Raw genomic sequence first — 20,252 nt, 5'->3', positions numbered from 1 at the left:
AGGGTAAAGCTAATCAAGTTTGCTTTGATAGAAACTATATCACTGCCACTTGCAACTATTATTAAAACCAAAATTGTTACTTGGACAAGAGAGTTGTCGTATCATATCTTCTTATATCAATATAAGGAATTATTGGCAAACGGACGGCATTTATCAACGAGAAAACCGATACCGTATAGTCGGCTATATTGAAGGTCCCGTTAAGAAACAATTCGAAAGAGAAAACTGACAACCTCAGTAATAAAAAATCAGTTAACCAAAAACATATATGACACATTTAAATCAATTACAAACACTGCACATATATTATTATATGGTTGTTTTTAACATGTTTGTATACGGAAAAACATCCCCGTAATCAAGGACAGTGTACATGAAGTAACAGCAAAAGGATTTATTTTAAAGACGTCATAAACAATCTGAGAACCGCACGTCCTTTTTTATATCATTAGATAAAATCTTTCAATAGTCCGACTTTAGAGGAATGAGACAACTTTTAAAATTCGATCCTGTTTGTAAAACTAAAACAAGGAACCTAGCTCTCTCTCTAATCTAACTATAACTCTAAAATTCAGATCTATGTATTACATGCATCATATAGGACCACATTTCGTAATTGTAATGAGTCGAAATTGCAATTACTGTCCGTCTATATAAATTCAAATGATAAACATTTTTAATACTCTAAGTATGATTGTTAGATATATGTACTTTCTATAACTGTATCCTGTTTAGAGGTTTCTCCTTTATCAGTAATATTGTGATGCGTTTGATGTTCTGATAGATGACTGATATTATCTCGTAGTGAAGGAACGAGTAATAATGATAAATTGAACATTTGGGGGGAGTGTTGCTGTTTTCTAACATGTTTGTCTGACTCCTGGCATCCAATCGAATCTTTGGGAGTATGAATGTTGCCATTTAGTGCCGGATTTGGAACATCAGTTAATGTTGTTCTGGTAGAAATAGAATTATGTGTCGAGGTCCGTCTTCGCATGCTGAAACTTTAATAAACTAAATGTATTAATTATATTTAACCTTTGATAAATTTGAGCATTGCCGATATTTAAATACTTTATGAACTATTGAAAAATCAGTCATAATTTTTTTTTTATTTACTAATGTAGGTAATTATTTACTAATGTAGGTAATTTAACATCATTGTTATGCTTTGTCAATAGAAATTATTAGGTCAATGAACTATTTCTATAAACACAAATTATCTCCTTTTGTCATAATTGCTTGTTTTGGGAAATTCTCTAGTCATGGGAACAATCCCGGACAGCAATTTATGCATGAATTTAATTGGGTGAACTGGAATGTTGCGTGCAGTTAAGTAGATTTCGGTGTCAAGAGTTTAGACGCAATATGATCATGATGTATCTTTAGGGTTCTAAAAAAACTCTTTAAAAGTTTACAGAATCTACAAAATGTAAATTTATCAGTATTAGTAGCAGAGGTGTTACTCAGGTTTCGTGCATTTACTGCATAACATAAAAACCAAAGAAACCCGGAACAATTCATTTCCTGATGAAAATAATATATTTGAAATGAAGATATGTTGACACAAACCATCAGTTATCAGTTATGAAGATGCAGTCGGAACAATAGTCAGAAAATAAATTGTTGAAGCTTCTAAACTCCCCTACAATGTTTTACATAGAAAGGTAATAATTTGTCGGTTTATTGATTTTCTATTTTGATATTCTCAATCAATTATATTATAATTTAAAATTAATGCAAGATCTTTGACTTCATGCATACATGAACTGTTATGGGCAATATAAATTAATCCCTCCTTATATGCGGTGTTTGATTTCGTAATACGACTCGAAATGAATTTAAATCTCAGCTCTTCATTTATGTTATTAAAAGATTAAATTGATAGATAAATTATTTAAATGAAAGTGCAGTTTTATTTGAATACTAGTCCTCTAATAACGAGCACAGTGAGATATAAAATAAATGTTTGTTATTTAATCAGTCCCTGTCATGTTCTTTATTAATTTTTACTGGGTTTGAACGACATCAACATAAATAAATGACATTTGAACTATTCTCTTCTGACTTTATTTTAAGTGCTGTCAGAAAATATACAGCTTGTTCAAATAAGTAACTCGTCCACATCTATGATAGTTTATTTCCTTAATAAAAACGGGTTGGAAATATGGACCACATAAGAAAACATTATCATGGCATAGACGGGGGGAGTTATTTAACAAGAACATAAATTTGAATGAAGCAATTTGCATATCTTGTTGTGACTATTTTGTTTCTTTGTTAGCAGTTACATGATAACAGTATTTCATCGAAGCGTCTTCACAAAGTATATATTTACATATGTTTTTACACATACTGGATTTTTTGGTTTTTTAAGCTGTTTAAATGGCATTCTTATATGACGACCTATTATCGTCAACCAGTATAATCGCAATATATCTACATTTAACGCAAACGCAGTAATACACCAAAAGTGCTGTTCCGCGTTACGACCAACTCATGTATACTACCAGATATCCTTAAATTTTGGCATCAAAATCCCTTGTTTACGTAGGCCAAGATTCAAATATAATATATTTATCGATATTCTACAGTAAAATAAACAAATCAGTCCATTTCAATTAATATTTCATGGCAAAATTTCATTAAAACGAAATTCCGCGAAATAATGTTATTGTCTCGGTATAGCAACGAATCAAGGTGACGTCACAAGTATCTTTCCGTAAACAAAAAATCAAATGTAAATACCGGTCGTTTTAAAGCTTTTTGTACGCATCAGAACGAAAAAATTACATTTGAAGAAAATATATAAGTGAAAAATGCAATTGAAAAAAAAATAATGATTGATTTATATCATTTCAAAAACATTATCAAAATTGGGTAAAACGGAACAGTCAAAACAGTATCGTATGTATAGGGCTCCTACGGTTAACAAAATTACCAAATTTGTCCTATTAGAATCGAAATAATTCATGTCAACCATAGATTTGTTTTCATTTAACCAAGGTTTGGGCATTTATATTCTTATTTTACCCCTCGCTAACGCTCAGGGTAAAATAATGGAATATAAATTCCCAACCCATGGTTAAATAAAAACAAATCTACGGCTGCCATGAACTATTTCTTAATCAACGCCTTTATTGTTTAAAATCAGCACAGACTTAATGTATCAATGTTCCCGGTAGCCATTTAGATAATACGGATGACAGGGTATAATAAACTAAACATGGCGTTATATAGTTATCGCATGGTCCTGTTCCCAAAATACAAAGACAAAGATTAAACAATTTGCGATGGAATTACTCGTTGTTGTAATCATTAGAAAGAGACAAAAAAAACCTGACCATTTCGAATGCTATCTTAGACTTACATTGTTGATTAATTTGTGCTGCATTTGAATGACACCAACATAAATAAATGACATAATAACTATTCTCTTTTGACTTTATTATAAGTGCTTAAAAAAAAAAGACAGCTTGTTCAAATAAGTAACTCGTCCGTATCTATGATAGTTTATTTCATTAAAAGAAACCTGTTGAAAATACAGACAACATAATTAAACTTTATCACGGCATAGCCGGGGGTAGTTATTTAACAACAGCAGAAATTTGTATGAAGCACTTTGCATATCCTGTTGTGACTATCCTCTTACTTTGGTAGCAGTTACATGATAACAGTTTTTCATCGAAACGTCTGCAAAAAGTATATATTTAAATATGTTTTTACACATCTGTACTGAAATTTTTGGTTATTTAAAATGTTTTAAAGGCTTTAACGCCTTTATTTTTGCAATTTAGCACAGACTTAATGTAACAATGTTCCCGGTAGCCGTTTAAACAATACGGGTGACAGGATATAATAAACTAAATTTAGTGTTATATAGTTATATCGCATGGTCCTGTTCCCAAAACACAATGACAAAAGTAAAACAATATGCGATGGAATTAATTGATGTTGAAATCATTAGAAAGAGACGACAAAAATTACCATTTCGAATGCTATCTTAGACTTACATTGTTGATTATTATTTTTATATTATTTGAAAAACAAGTTTTCTAAATAGCATTAAGCTTTTGATCAGAGTAACAGAAAAGTCCTATCGAAGGAATTTTCAATGTATTCTTTTCCGTTATTATAAAGATTTCATATTTGTAAATCGTGCTCAAAAAGTATAGATAGTTTGCTACAACTAGAAAAGTTTATTCCATTTTGTAATTAAAAATTTAACATTTTTAGAAAAATGACCTACATGTAGAATTCGATTGGAAAACTGATTATAGTGAGTATTGCCTGCTTAAATTTTAGAATCATTTTGATGAAGAAGAAAACAAAGCAACTCTTTTGGGAGACAAGGATCATGATATTGTTTATTAGTTTCCTTGTTAGAGATGATCAATAGTTTAGTACGCCAGACGCGGGTTTCGTCAACATAAGACTCATCAGTGACGCTCATATCGAAATATTTATAAAGTCAAACAAGTACAAAGTTGAAAAGCATTGAAGATCCAAAATTCCAAAAAGTTATCAAATCTTTCTTTTCAAATATGATGTTATCTCACAAATGACCTTTTATACATGCTTAATAAAGATAGTTAAAATTAAAAAAAAAAACGTTTTTATTGCTCGTTGAAGCACATTGTGTTCAGATTTTTTTAAAGTTCCTTTTATGTCTTTAATTTCTTTATACGGACTTGAATATTAGAATCCTACCTAATGTTCACATCAAAATGTTAGTTACATTAAGTATTAGATAATTTGCATAAATTGGATGAAATTGATTTTTTGGGGGTTTCTTTTATGAGTTCAGGACGTGAATTTTGAACTTCCAAGTTATCTTTTTGTTATTGCTATTCCCCTTTTCTACACTTTTACACTTTTAAGAATTTTAAATTAGTATGGCGTTCATTATCACTGAACTAGTATATATTTGTTTAGGGGCCAGTTGAAGGACGCCTCCGAGTGCGGGAATTTCTCGCTACATCGAAGACCTGTTGGTGACCTTCTGCTGTTGTTTTTTTTTATGGTCGGGTTGTTGTCTCTTTGGCACATTCCCCATTTCCATTCTCAATTTTATTACAAAATAAACATACTTTTCATATACGCATGCAAATGCACACACGTGACCTGTCGTATCTAAATAGACTGACTCTCTTAAACTAAGCATTACTCAGAGGATAGATATCGTAGAACAAATGAATATTTCATTAGATATTCATATTAGACTTAACAAACATTTTGCTCTTGTCTACTAAATTTCCTACATTTTTTTTTGTTTTTGTAAGCACACACACAATTTTAGAATCATATATTTGTTCGTTATCAACACAATGGTCAATTTGACATTAACATACACAGGAAAAGTTTTCCTAAATTAATTAAACCCTGAGAAGGTTAATTGATATAAACATTATATCACTACATGCATATTCTAAAATTTTCAATAAATATTATGAAAACAATAACAGGTTCTGCTTTTATAAAATCCAAACACATCAAAATTAAATTATGTTGACGAAAATTTGTTTAATTCAATACAAATGATTCCCTACACAACCTATTTACGAATGAATATAAGACAAAATACCTCTCAAAAAGATAACTATGACCTTAATTTTTTTTAAAGAATTTTCATTCATTGAATATCTGTTACGAAGATTTATTTATTCTTATTTAAAAATTAACACTGTTTACTGTAGAATCAAGATTCTGCAGTAAAACTATTCTATGGGTAAGGCGTTTATAATCCTTTAGATAGCGTAATTATTAATATTTGATTGTGATCAATAAATTTCATTTCTCGCGGAGTCTTTCAATATTGGATTTAATTAGATTATATTCATATAACACGAAATTTGTTTTTTTATCTATAATTTACACTTACATATTTCGATTGCAAATCTTTGGTAGGTTTCTTTTAAAAGTTTCGTTGATGTTGACGTAAATGTAAAAGTTAATTCAATAATTAGAAAATTGAAACAAATACAGTATTGCTTTGGTAAGCCCACGTTGTGCTGATATTAATGTAGTTGTTGATGTGGTGAACGAATCAACTGCATTAAAAATTGATATTGGAAGTGTTGTTATTAGAAAATATATACAACATCTGAGTAAGGCGCTTACTACTCCTTATGCTGCGCTTTCTATATTCTTTACTCCTCATAAATAATCCACGTAATCGTCCAGAGCTCCGTAATGTTTGTCCAATAAAGATATTCATGATAAACATCAATATAAATGGCAGTAAAGACAGCCACACTAGATCTATGACAACATAATAATTTTCTTCAAAAATGAAAGATTCATCTGATGTGTTATTGCATATATATTCATTCTGTACTTTCATCAAACTGTTATTTATAAAAAGATGACCATCTATTGCGAAGCTCATCAGCATTGGTACTATGAGAACTATTTTAAGCAGTGATGCAAATTTTGCAGTTCGATATTGTAACGGAAACCGAGTTTTTACAAACCTCTCAACCGTTATTGACACTAGTATCCAAGAAGAAATATGCATAGAAAAATATATCATAAAGACATCAAGTTTACAACCGACGTCAGAAATAGTCCGAATGTCGAAATCGAACGTTGCTAGAATCCATCGTCACACTAATCCAGTTATAAGTACGGTAGTGTCCGATAAAGAAAGAATAAAAAGGAAATTGTAGGTTATATTTTTCCATTGTTTCATCCGACATAAAACAATAACAATTCCAATGTTTCCAAAAACTCCGACAATAAATATTATTGGTGATATTATTCTCCAAATCCATTTTTTAATTTCCCCTAACTGTACTGCATTTGTATCAAATGGCACATCAGTTATGTTTTCATAATTATTTGAATTAGTTACATTTACATAATTTGACGATGTAAATGAGCACTCGGTGTATGAATCATTTGTATCTATAGTACTACTCCCACCTGTTTGAACACCGACAACCATTAAATGTGTGTTTCTCTACCAACAGAACAAGCGTCTAACAAATTATAGGTCATATAATGCTTTCTAATAACAAAACGCAAAGCAGGTTTAATAGGGTGTATCTATGCAAGGTAGTATTGTGTACATTGTTCGTCACTGATATTCTTTTCTTTTTATACATAATAACTCTTCACCTCTACACGGTTCACAATCTCTATACTTCCTCTTTAGATAGTTAAAACTGTAAAAATATTATAAACTGCTATACAATCTTTTAATATTAAATTTTCACTTTTTCGTAACTGATTAAGGTCTTGAATCATATCCTGTACACTATATTTGTATAAATAAAAATAGTTTTTTTTTATTGTAGTGAATGTATTTAATGACTGATGACTTGTATTGTATGTAAATATTTAAGGCTGGTAATTTGAATATTATAAAAAAAAATGCTGTGTCATGGATACATTTACAAGTCTATTTATCTTAAATTCAAATTATATAAAAGAAAGTCTATCCTTAATTACGTTTTAAATGTATCGTCTAGATTGGATAAATTATACAATGTTATACTTCTTTTAGCATCTATAATCATTAACGAAAATGATAATGATATTTAATTAATATGTACATTTAATAAATAATTTTTAATTTTCTTAAAGTTTGAAAATAATGATTATTGAAATCATATAGCTAACAAATGCAAATACTTTTCAATTAATTTTTACACCATAGCATCAATGTTTTGAAACCTATTGCAAAAAGTCTCATGGCTCTACCATGTAAACATATGATGTAAAAGCAAAGGTCAAAATCTAGAACATCAAATTAAGCTATGATCTTGAGATAATTTTCAAGGTCATTAACAAGGACCTCAAATCAAAAGGCCATAGGTCTTAATTATATATTTGGTTAATGAGTTATATCACAATCCGCGTATATTTAAATACAAGAGGTGGAGAAAACTCCATTTTACGGTCAACGTACCCTTACAATTGACATTTACGTGTTCCGACATGTTGCAACTAACAATTTAGTAAAAATTTACCAAGGACATCAAAATCAAAAGATCCTAGGTCTCTTTCACTTATGGTTTACAAGATAGAAATGCATATCACTTATATCAAGTACATAAGGGGAAATAACTCTCATATGGAGTGCTCATATCGCTTCGGTCAACATAGGACAAAGCATGCCAAGGATATAACGAGCAATTTTATAAAATAAATTTGTCGCTTTCTTTTACGGTTTCAGTGGAGATGCAGTCACAAGGAAAACAGTGTTCGGGGAGATAACTCCTACAAAGAAAAGAATTTGGTAACACAGGGTAAATTTCAAAGGCGCATTGACTGTTCAATATCATATACCAAATATCTAAGCGACATTTTGCGAAACAAATATTAATCGCAAGAACAAAAGTAGGCGGAAGAAAAAATAAATAATCAGAACAAATACAATAGGTCTTTCCAAAGAAAAATGAAAAGACCTAATAATTGTGAACCCACACAAGTGCAATAGTGAACCCATATAGGTACAATGGTGAACCAATAAAGGTAAATTCGAGAACCCATACAAATTCAATAATAACCAAAACAAATGCAATTGTAACCCATAGGTACAAATATAAACCCATAAAGATGAAATATCGAACCCATAAAATGAACTAGTACTGCTACAAAACATCCGCCAGTCTATACACAAATACTGTCTTAAATCGACAATATTCCAGAATTTGTACAGGACCTTTTAAAGGAAAATGTGTGGAAAGCATGAATGATATTGATTTAAAGTTTGACACTACATTTTGTCAAGTATGCATGTTATAAGGCAAATTGAAAATTACAGTAAAAACTGAGGTTGTGTGTTCAAACCCCGCTCGTGTGCGTGCACTCGAATCCAATCTTTTTTTACTTTGATAGTCAGTTTTCCTATCGAAAGTCGGTGGTTTTATCCGGGCACTCCAGATTCCTCCACCAATAAAAAGTGGTCATCACTAAGTAGCCCAAAAGCAGGTACTTAAAAGTGACAAAAAACCCACAAAATTAAAAAATCAATTCTATTTTATTTTATGTGGAAATAGAATGATGATGTTGACAATCTGTTTTTCATAAAACATTATGTTTAGACGACTGAATTGTTTATATTGTATGTGGTCATGTTCCCAATTTTAAACGTTGAATAGTTTGAACTGTTTGTCAAGATTTTCTTATACTGAAACGTTGCTATCCTTATATACTGATTGCGATTTTAATAAAAAAAAAAATGCAATGTTACCGTTTAAACACTTTAAATGTTGTAACGCAATCAGTTAAATTGAAAAACATTGATATTTGTTTCCAAAAATTCGTTATTCATGATAAATCATGCAAAATTATACATGCTTGTCAGAAATCTGATATTTGAAAAACAATATTTTAACATATACCGAGTACAGAATTGACTCGTTATGGCAGTGTTATGCTGAGCAATTAAAATATCAAGATTAATGCTCATGCTGGTTTAAGTTAAAGTGTCTAAACATCATGAACAGTTGCTACTTATATGCTTCTTCCTGTTTAAATTTGTATTTATTTGTTTCCTTGGTATTTATATCTTTAACCATAAGCCATTTCATATCTTAATTGATACGTCACGCTCGTGCTTTTTCACACTATATAAATATCATAAGCAAGGTTTGGCGCCTTACAAATAAACCAGCTCACAAATAGTGAAAAGAACGAATGAAATCGCGCGAGATATGTTTACAGATCTTACATACAAATTAGGTCTCAACTCCCTAGTGGTGTGGTGCCACTCAGTTAAATCTTCAGATAACCATAATAGTTTAAATTTTCTATACTTTTATCGATTTCGCCCTTTCCCGATTATTTTTATTGTATGTGGTTTCACATGGCACGTAATGCCTGTAAAGCATGAGACGATAACGATATTGCTATACCAGATCTCGTTTTTTAATGAGTGCATGCTATACCCTCTGGTTTGTGTTTTTTTCTTTCTTTCTTAAACAAATGATGATATGAACAAATGATTATTAATGTTGCTAGCCTTGCACATTATCGTCATTGCTTGTCCACACTAGTCATTTAATCATATTTACATTTTATAACAATTTTAGACTTAACATGACAACTTATAGAAAACGTGTGGCAAATCATTAATACAAGGTTATTAAATGCTCCTTTGCATAATTGAATTGTTTCATTTAATTATTAATCTTTATATATTACACACTATACAAGAACTGCATGAGTGACCATTTAACTGTATATTAAAAGTAGTTATAATTTGAATTTTTTTAACTGTATAATGGTTTATAAAATACCAACGTTGATATTTAAATCAGAAAGTTTATCTTTTAAAATGTAAATGTTTGATGAAATAGACAATAAGATATATGATATACATGGCCTGAGCACATGCCATGTATGTTCTGTGTATTTTGTGTATTTTATGTTTTCATCAATTCCATAAAGCAATCTTAAAGGGGCGCTTGCTTTCAAATTCGTCTTCATCGATTTGACTTAAATTCTCATATTTGATTTATAATAATGTAAAACGTTTATTCAAATTATTAAAAGTCTAAACTAAACTTTGTACAGAGCATACGTTCGATAGTATGCAGCTTCGTTACATGTGTTTTTCAGTCTAGACACCATACAATAACCTATCGAGTAGACCTCTGAAACCAACGATGATCATATAAGGTATAAACATAGATATAGATATGAATAGATTAAGCCAACTCGTGCAAATGTTTTTTTAGGTCTATTTAACATGTTAAATTTCCCTTTTTAGATTAATAATATATGTTAATCATCGTTTTAACCTGTATCAGAAGGATAATTTATCGATCGAATCAGTCAATCAAAAGATTTACCTTTGTTTTACTTTCAATGTTGACAATCTTTTCTGACCAGTCGAGTTATTCACACATAATTTAATTTTGGATGTAACGCGTCTTATGATTGGCTAACTTTATTTTGTTATCAGCCCATAGACATAATTTAGTCATGTGACCGTGACGTCATCAACGTTTTTTCATGGTTTTCTACGGTTTAAAATGGAATTTAGAATTAAATTATAAGACATGACTATAATATTTTTTCTATCTATTCGAAGTAACATAAAAAATGTTGTGCACACTGTTAAATAACCATCTACGCGCGTTATTCAGTGTGCACCAAATGTTTTATGTTATCTCTTCATAGACAGAACAAATATTACAGTCATTCCTTAAATGTTTCCTAGATTATTTTGTCAAAATTGAACACTGCTTGCTACTAAAAACGAATTATCATTTCACTGCTTCGCTTTCATTAATGATTGAACAAAATAAAAACTATTTTAGATATATATATGCTAGTCAACAAAAGAAACAATACACGACTTTAGCATAAAATTTATCAAAAAGTATTAAAACTAAAACAAAATGAGATACACTATTTTAAAAAGCTTTCATTTGTTATGTATGCACATATGATAATGTGAATCAAAACCTGTCGGAAAGTAACTAAATTCCATGTCAACGATCATAGGGTGCAAATTATTTTTGCGGAAAGTTGGACACATAATCGACACAGAATTTTCTAAGTACTAAATGAATTTTAAAATTTGTTTAAATACATAAAATATGCTAATCAAGCAATGTTCATATTGTCACTAATGGGTTGAAATATTGTTTTTTTTTAACACTGGTTATTAACTCATGCGGTACGCGCATTCGAAAATTCATGTGTTGTTCGGTCACTCGTTGAAAATTTTTCTCTATTTGAATTCTTCGATTAGTTATTCTATAAGTACCGCATAAACCAACTGTCAGGGATTTTTTTTATTCTCCAACACTTTACGAATTTTGCACAAGCATACTCAATAGTACAGGTAGTACCTTATCAAAGTACCAATAACGTACCTTCAGATGTCATTTAATTAATTTGATTTTTTTCCCGGAAATAATATAACAAAATATGTACAACTTGACAATGATTAATTACATGTACACAGTAGATTTGTTTCATGTTATGTAACAGATTTGTGAATAATAATGTTGATTATTAATTTGCTTTGTCTGCAAAATTTGTTGAAAAAGTACAATGTCTCTAGAGGTAATTTGAAATATGTATATGTCGTTGTAAGGAAATGAACATTTCACATTTATAAATTTGGTATTTGAATGTTTTCAATGCGTGTAGTTGTGTTACTAATCAACGCTGTCAAGCATCATTGTTTGTCTTTACTTCACTTAAGTTTTAATGTAGCCAACCCTGACTGGTAAATCGTGTCTTTGTTATTTGCCTTACAAGAGTAGAACAATATTTTAAATGCCACATGCATGCACTTCAGTTTTTCTTTGATCGATTTATTGATATAACAAAATGACCATCTCTTTTAAAAAAAAATGCATGGATATTCAAACTTGTTGAACATGCTCGTTGCAGTTTGAAATGATGTGTTTGATACTGCAGATATTCCTCTGTTTTATATAGAAACTGAGTAAGTTTCATTATTTTATTTATACTCCACGAATATCCAGGATGTTATTTCAATGATAAATAATGCATTTTGATTCTAAAAATTCTTCACAATCAATATATTTTAGATCTTTAGATATTCAATATGGACGATGCATTTTTTTTCTATAACGAAACCAAATAGTACATGTTATCAGAAAGGGGTAACACTGTGTATGGATTAATTCTGCATATATCAAAATCTACATAAATAAATGCAAAAAATACATGTATACAGCAGCTCAATGATACGTAATGCATTTTGATAATCTAAATATAGTTAGAAAATAATACTAATATAAATTTTAAATTGATAGAACTTCAGATGTCTTTTAAACGGTCATTGCATTCATTCCTGTCTTGTACCAAGTGATCCCGAACAATGGCCACAACAGTAACTGAGTTTTACTGATAGTATTATAGATATTTGTTTATGGTTCAACACATGAAATAGTTTATCTACTTCAATTTCTATATCAAAGGAACTAAATATACCAGAGGGACAGTCAAATACATACATGGAAACAGTATAAAGGTAAAAATGCTACTACTTGCATGTTGATGCTCTTATCATAGCACTAGAATTAAATTCTTATGAATTTATGCTAAGCGATGAAAGCATATTATAAATGCTAAATTTCTTCAGTAAAAAGGAGGATTTATTTATAGCAACAAATAATGGCAAGACTTATTATACATTTAGAAATATAGTCTTCTCCGATTGATTAAAACGTATTTAACTGTTATACATGAAAAAAATCGTTAAACGTCTTTAACTGCTATACATGAACAAATCATTAAAAAGTATTTATCTGCCACACATGAAAAAATCATTAAACGTTTTTAACTGCTATACTTGATAAAAAAAAACATCAAACGTATTTAACTCCTATACATGAAAAAAATCATTAAAACGTATTTAACTGTTATACTTAAAAAAGAATCATAAAACGTATAAGACTGCTATACATGAAAAAAAATCATTAAACGTTTTTAACTGTTATACATGAAAAAAGCATTAAAGCATAGTAAACTGCTCTACATGAAAAAAATATTCATAATTTTCCAGTATGACATGTATGAAAAAGCTCGCTATTTTTTCCACTTGTTCACAAAATATGACATTGACTCGGCGGTTATCTAATAAGTGGCCGTTTTGTTTAATTCAACTGGACCTTTTGAAAACACTCTCCCCTACCCATTTTTCCGCAAAGTTTCTTATTCAAGTACCACATTTTAAAAATAGTTTAGAAAAAGAAAAGAAGAAGGCATAATACCCCTTTTCTATAGTTTTGTTAAAGTTACAAAATAAAAGTGGCTTTGAGTTTTTCATGTTACGATCGATACAGGATAAAAAAAAACGAAAAAGCTCTTCCGTTCAATGTCAACATAACAGCATTATAAGAAGATAATCTTGAGCATGTGAGTCATTGTCTGGCATTTCACGTGTATTTTTGTGGATATCTTACAAAAATATCTGATATCTGATACAGTTTTTAAAAAAAGGCCGTTATCCAAATTTGAAATATGATCTATTTTACTTTTTTTTTGTTGCAGCAAGAACCTCAAATCAAAAGACTCTATGTCTCTATCACTAATGGTTTACCAGTAACTATCGCTTTTCAATTTTTTTTACAGAAGTACAGAAGAGGAAATAACACTCATTTGGAATTTTCAGAATGCTTAAGTAAACATTATTCTTAAGATCCTGATGATATAACGAGCAAATTGATGGAATAATTTTGTTGTAATCTTTAGCAGTTGCAAAGGTGACGCGCACACATAAAACAATGTTTGGGAAGAGAACATTTACAATAATAAATGTCAAGTTAAACAGGGTCAGTTTAAAAAGCGTTCGATACCATATTTATGCAAAATATGTAAGCGACATCTTGCGAAACCACGATTCACTATAAGCATGTGGCAGAAGAAGAAAAGAAATAATAATCAGAACAAAATCAAGAGGTCTTACAAAAGAAAACTGGAAAGACCTAATAATGCAAAGAGTATAATACATGTATGCAGAAAGTGTTGTACTTAAAAGTTACTGTGAACACCATGATACATACTATACAAGCTAAGTATTGAACTAAAAGCCCTACCCGCAAAACCGTATCAGAAATGTTCGTGCTGTAAAACCTAAGACATATATTGGTGACATATTTATGTCTGTTTGTTTTGTTCATGCATCGTTGTAAACATAATGGCATTTTATGCGACTGTCATACATGTGAGAGGTTTAGCTAGCTTTAAATTCAGGTTCAATCCACAATTTTCTACATACCATATACCAATCCAGGAAGATGCCAAATGTTATATATTTGTTTGTTGTGTTTTAGCTTTTGATTTTGTCATTTGAAGAAGGTCTTTCCGTTTTGAATTTTCGTCGGAGTTCAGTATTTCTGTGATTTAACTTTTTAGACACTTATTAATCAAACTAACTCTACAATAAAATTGAGAAAGGAAATGGTGAATATGTCAAAGCGACAACCACCCGACCATAGAGCAAACAACAGCCGAAGGCAACCAATGGGTCTTCAATGTAGCGAGAATTCCCGCACCCGTAGGTGTCCTTCAAAACTTGTTCCACAGTTACTAATGATAGAGAAGACAAGAGAAAATCCAAAAATAACGGAATAGAAATAAATGACTTGTACTGACAACTTGTTATAATCAACATTATTAATGTAATTTGAGGAAAAGGTTATTTTGGATTGAAATATGTGTTTTTTAGAGAAAAAATGCTAAATACAGTAAACGAAGAACTAGAGGCTCTAGAGAGTCTGTGTCGCTCACCTTGGTCTATGTGTATAGTAAACAAAGGACACAGATGAAGTCATGACAAGATCTTAATTTACTGAACATTCTTGCTACTTACAATTTTCTCTATCAATAATGAACTTGGCCCTTTAGATACAGAGGAAAATATTTTTTTAAATTTACCAAACTTATGAAAACTGTTTAAAATTGTCTATAAAGGGCAATAACTCCTTAAGGGGTCAACTGACCATTTTGGTCACGTTGACTTAATTTTAAAACTAACTTTGCTGAACATTATTACTGTTTACAGTTTATCTCTATCTATAATAGTATTCAAGATAATAACCAAAGACGTCAAATTTTCTTTAAAAATTACCAAATGGGTGGCAGCTACCCAAAAATCAGTTGTCCAATTCATCTGAAAATTTTAAAAGATATTCAGAATTTCAGATAGCTATTGACTTTATGAACAATTTAACCCTTGTCCGGTTTGCTCTAAATGCTTTGGTTTCAAGTTATAAGCCAAAATCTACATTTTACCCCTATGTTCTATTATTAACCATGGCGGCTATCTTGGTTGGTTGGCCAAGTCACCGGACACAGTTTTTAACTAGATACCCTAATAATGATTGTGGCTAAGTTTGGTTAAGTTTGACCCTCTAGCTATAGTTTCAGAGGAGAAGAGTTTTGTAAAAGATTACAAAAATTTATGAAAAATTGGTAAAAAATTACTATAAAGGGCAATAATTCTTAAGGGGTCAACTGACCATTTTGGTAATGTTGACTTATTTGAAGATCTTACTTTGCTGAACACTATTGCTGTTTACAGTTTATCTCTATCTATAATAATATTCAAGATAATAACCAAAAACTGCAAAATTTCCTTAAATTTACCAATTCAGGGACAGCAAACTAACAACCGGTTGTCAGATTCATCTGAAAATGTCAGTGCTGATAGATCTTGACTTGATAAACAATTTTACCTCCATGTCATATTTGCTCTTAATGCGTTGGTGTCAAATTTATAAGCCAGCATCTACATTTTACCCCTATGTTCTATTTTTAGCCATGGCGGCCAACTTGGTTGGTTGGCCGGGTCATCGGACACATTTATTAAACTAGATACTCCAATAATGATTGTGGCCAAGTTTGGTTAAATTTGTCCCAGTAGTTTCAGAAGTGAAGATTTTTGTAAAAGTTAACAACAACGGACGACGGACTATGGGCGACGGACGCCATGTGATGAGAAAAGCTCAATTGGCCCTTTGGGCCAGGTGAGCTAAACATTATAATTTATTGTTATTTTTGTAGACTAATGACTTGGTGAAGAGAGGACACTTTATCTTTCTAGTTTATTGTGTAGTCCTCCATTTATTAATATTCGTTTCAAAGTTATTTTGAGGTGAAATGTGAGATTTTTAGAGAAAAAATATCTAAAAAACTTGAATTGAGGAAAAGCTCATATGCTTATGGTTAACAAATTTGAAATGTGATCTAAATAGAAAATAGAACATACAATATTATGTTTCTATTGTAAAGTCATGAAGTAATTAACAAACCATTAATATTTATATTTGGGAAATGTTGATTGAAATATACATGAAATATTTTCAGAGAAAAAAATGATGAATACTAGAAATGAAAACAAAGCTTGGTTATTTATGATTAATCTTATGAAGTGGGATATTTATAGAAAATAGAAACCTGCCATATCTTATTTTAATATTATAAAGTCCTATACAGATGGGTGCGGTCCTAACAATAGTTAACTTGGAGCAGACTTGTTTACTGCTTTCTAAGTTAACTTGAGAATTTTTAAGCAGACAAGCAAGTTAACTTCGTTGTTGGTGGACAAGACCTACGGTCTGCTTTTTAGGACTGCTGCAGACCTATCGACAGGTTTGCTCCAGACCAGACATGTGGACAAGTCTGCTTTTGACCAGACCTGAGGACAGGTCTTCCCCAGACCAGACCTGTGGTAAGTCTGCTTTTGATCAGTCTTGCCCCAGACCTGACCCTGACCAGACCTGTGGACAGGTCTGCTTCTGACCAGACCTGTGGACAGGTCTGCTTCTGACTAGACCTGTGGACAAGTCTGCTATTGACCAGACCTGGTGACAGGTCTGCTTATGACAGATTATCGTGTTTAAAAGTTTCATATCAGACTTGAGATTTAGTTAAAATATGATAACAACATTCGCATTGTTTTCCCTCGGATAGCAAATTTCTTTACTCGCTATACTCTACTAGATATTATAAATGTTATAAAATGCAATTCTTTTTCTTTTTTATTTGAAATATTCTTATATACATAAAACAATGGCTATACAATCACATAGAGTTATCATAAAGGAAATGAAAGTTTTTTTTTTATTAGAAGGCGGATAGAAAGGTTATCCTAACACACCGGAACAATATTCTTATATCATGGGATATCAACATCATTGTCGACGTTGCTTCGTTCCCCGTTTTTACCTGTCTCTTCCTAAATTTATACATGCGAGGATATGATTTCATTGTTATTCAACTTGTTTGCATTGGATTTACTATTGTATCTTCCGCAGAATATTCTTGTATAAAATTGTACAGTGTCCGGATACGTACGGTGTGGTAAAACTATCAACTATGAACTTGAATGAAATAGTTGCCACTTGACGTTTAATTACAAACAAAATCAATCAATCGACATAACAGATCAACAGTATACTATTCCCTGGAAAAAACCCAGTATACTTTTTTATTTTAAAAGTACAAATGAATTCAGACATGTTGGTGTTGGTACATGGATGATACGGCCCAATAGTTTTGTTTTACACACCATCCTGAACTACTATTTCTAGTGACTGTTCAATATTATGAATACAGAGATGAAATGCTGACACCCTCAATTGATGCGGACAAAATTTTGCATTAATTGTTTTCCAATTTTATTGCTTACATTTGTGGTCTTAATAAATTGTGAAGAGGAGTGTCCGGAGAAGATATGAAGGCGCCAGGTTAAATCCATGCAAAATCTAAAAACAACTTCTGATTTATAATGCAGCCATATAGATTTACAAATTAAAGTGCACATATGGTCAGTTTTTGTCAATGTGTAAAGCAAAATATTGTCCTATGACATTTTGTACCACAAGACAATATTTCATAACTATGTATCATGAAATATTGTCCTCGTCTATGGAAAAATGTCAAGAGAAGGACAAATTACATAGTGAAATTGTGTCTGTATATAGACAATATTTCACAGATGAATACTATGGAATTTTGTCTTGTTTAATAAAGGGAGGTTATATTTTGTGTGAATTAAGACAATATGTCATAGATAATACTACGAAATTGTGTCCTGTTAAACGGAAGTTATATGTTGGTTATATTTCTGAAATACTGTCAGTGCTGGCACCCTCAATTTATATTTGTTGTTATTGTATTGCAATATTGCTGTCCATTGTATTATACATTGAATCCTGACAAAAAAAATATGGCTGATTTACTATGCGGTTATATAGATTTTGAAATTAAAGTGCACATATTCATGGTCAGCTTTGGTCAATGCGGTCAAATCATTTTGTTGTACAAGTCAGCATGAGGTATCAAAACTACTGAAATTTTGTTACGTATCAATATTTTGAATAAAAGGAAGACATGCTGGCACCCTAAATTTATGCGAACAAAAAATTTGTTTTTAGTGTATTGCAATATTGCTGTCCACTGTATTATACATTGAATCCTGACAAAACAAATATGGCTGATATACTATGTGGGTATAATTGGTATATAGATTTACAAATTTAAGTTCACATATGGTCAGTTTTGGTCAATGCGGTCAAATCATTTTGTTGTTCAAGTCAGCATGAGGTATCAAAACTACTGACATTTTGCTACGTATCAATATTTTGAATAAAAGGAAGACATGCTAGCACCCTAAATTTATGCGACCTAAAATTTGTTGTTAGTGTATTAATATTGCAATATTGCTGTTCATTGTATTATACATGACTGATTTACTATGCGGGTATACATGGTATATAGATTTACAAATTAAAGTGCACATATGGTCAGTTTTGGTGGAAGCGGTCAAATAATTTTGTTTGTTAAGAAGTCAGCATGAGGTATCAAAACTGCTGAAATTTTGTTACATATTAATATTTTGAATAAAAGGAGGACATGCTGGCACCCTAAATTTATGCGAACAAAAATTTGTTGTTATTGTAGTATTGTTATATTGCTGTCCATAGTATTATACATTGAATCCTGACATAACAAAATATGGCTGATTTACTATGATGGTATACATGGTATATAGATTTTCAAATTTAAGTGCACATATGGTCAGTTTTGGTGGAAGCAGTCAAATTATTTTGTTGTATAAGTCAGCATGAGGTATCAAAACTACTGAAATTTTGCTACGTATCAATATTTTGAATAAAAGGAAGACATGCTGGCACCCTAAATTTATGCGACCTACAATTTGTTATTATTGTATTATTGCAATTTTGCTGTACATTGTATTGTACATTGAATCCTGACACAAAATATTTGGCTGATTTACTATACGGGTATACATGGTATATGGATTTACAAATTAAAGTGCACATATGGTCAGTTTTGGTGGAAGCGGTCAAATTATTTTGTTGTTCAAGTCAGCATGAGGTATCAAAACAACTGAAAATTTGCTACCTATCAATATTTTGATTAAAAGAAGATATACTGGCACCCTAAATTTATGCAACCTTAAATTTGTTGTTATTGTATTGCAATATTGCTGTCCATTGTATTGCACATTGAATCTTGACATAAAAAAAATTGCTGATTTACTATGCGGGTATACATGGTATAAAGATTTACAAATTAAAGTGCACATATGGTCAGTTTTGGTGGAAGCGGTCAAATAATTCTGTTGTACAAGTCAGCATGAGGTATCAGAACTACTGACATTTGGTTACATATCAATATATTGTACAAAATGAGGACATGCTGGGACTTTTAATTTGTGCAGACAAAAGTTTGCAGTCATGTGTTTTAATGATGCTTTCATTTTGTATAATAAATTTCTCTCCTGA

At 30.8% G+C, this 20,252-nt stretch overlaps 1 long non-coding RNA gene across 1 annotated transcript; it reads right to left on the bottom strand.

Annotated features, from left to right (window-relative positions):
- Nucleotides 1-263: 263 nt before the first annotated feature.
- LOC139484925 (uncharacterized) lies at nt 264-7,194 on the bottom strand. Its single transcript, XR_011655195.1, has 2 exons — nt 5,882-7,194; nt 264-1,004 (listed from the first exon to the last, which is right to left on the bottom strand). It is a non-coding gene; the product is annotated as an uncharacterized lncRNA (long non-coding RNA).
- Nucleotides 7,195-20,252: the final 13,058 nt, after the last annotated feature.

This window comes from Mytilus edulis, chromosome 8 (genome assembly GCF_963676685.1).
Source record: "Mytilus edulis chromosome 8, xbMytEdul2.2, whole genome shotgun sequence".
NCBI lineage: Eukaryota > Metazoa > Mollusca > Bivalvia > Mytilida > Mytilidae > Mytilus > Mytilus edulis.
This window is presented reverse-complemented; position numbering and strand designations above follow the sequence as displayed.